Here is a 1466-nt window from a genome sequence, read left to right on the forward strand (position 1 = left end):
TTGGAATGAATTATAGCTAAGATATAATCAGACATAATTATATCATATTAGCATGTATGTTAATGTTGTAATATTTAGAGGCCTGTTTGCATGCAGCTCTTTTGCTTAGTGCACACGACTTCTACGGTTTATGAAGGGTTTTGTATTATTTCTTGACATAATGTGAATGAGAAATTACTGTCTTTGGAAAGCTCAAATTTAATTCATGCACTTGTATTTTTGCTTCAATGGAAAACAAATAAAAGAATGTCTCTACTTGGGTCATGAAACCTGCCATCCTCCAATATGGTTTCATGTGTTGACTGGAATGAAAGCTTTAATAAAAGAACTCATGTTCAGTTGGCAACAGAACAAATGAAAATGTACCACATGTGTCCTGGTGTCACCACCTCAGAAAATGCTGGAAGTCATACAAAAGCTAAAATAAGATTTATTCTACAGGCCTGCTCTGCTTTACCGGCTTTAATGGGTTTTTACTCGTCCTGCGTGGGTGAACCAGATCTAACTGAGTTAGGGTTAAATATGGCACAAAGGAGGAAAATGCCCCTTCAGATCATTTGGAGCGATGTAAAATCGACCGTTCCCCTCTGCCACATCACGAAACTTTGAGCCAAAGGAATGCAGACTGATCTGGAACGCACACATGTAAGTCATCAGCAGATAGTAATCAGGCCTGACGTTGCTCAAGTATCATGACATATGAATGTTATTTCAAAGATTTTCAGCCTACTGTGTTCACTCCATGAGATATTTCATTTTGTACAACATAAACATTTCACACCATGTTCACATGACCAAGATCAGTAATCAATCATTTGAACTTTGAAGTAACAGCGATATTAAAGTTTACTTTCCTCCAATGATGGGAGGTTTGTTATGTCGCTGAATCTGACCTTTGACCTCTTTGAAGGTCCGCGTCGCTCTAACCTAACCTAACTGTCTTTTTTTAAAGAAATAAATATGTTGTGTTGATGTTTTGTGATTTAACGGGGATGCATGTCTGTTTCTTATCTGCAAGATGTTTTAGAATGCTCATTGGGCAAAGCAACTTCCCTCAAGGGGCAATAACGCAGACATGGAATGAAAGTTGAGAATACAAGTTGTTACACTAAATGCACTTCAGAAAAAAAACAACCTTCTGCACATTTAAACCGTTAACTTTTGGCTTCATTTGAACAGTAGTAAATAGTTGCAACTTGTGAGATTATCTGCCACGATTGCTTCCCTTGCTTTAGTCCTTCAAATTAAAACTTTAAAGTGAATCCATCAGTAAAGATAACTGACCACAGCCCTGTGGCATGAAAACAGCTACAGAATTGCAGCAAAGACGGATCCTGTTCTTTTAGTAAATACATTGAAGTTTGGATATCCACCATATCCATATGTGACCACACTGTCTTGCGCTTATTCTCTGTACTCACATGTGTTCCCGTTATAAGACTTCACCTTATATAAGCATGTTGCTC

This window comes from Pholis gunnellus (assembly GCF_910591455.1).
Source record: "Pholis gunnellus genome assembly, chromosome: 15".
NCBI classification, from domain to species: domain Eukaryota; kingdom Metazoa; phylum Chordata; class Actinopteri; order Perciformes; family Pholidae; genus Pholis; species Pholis gunnellus.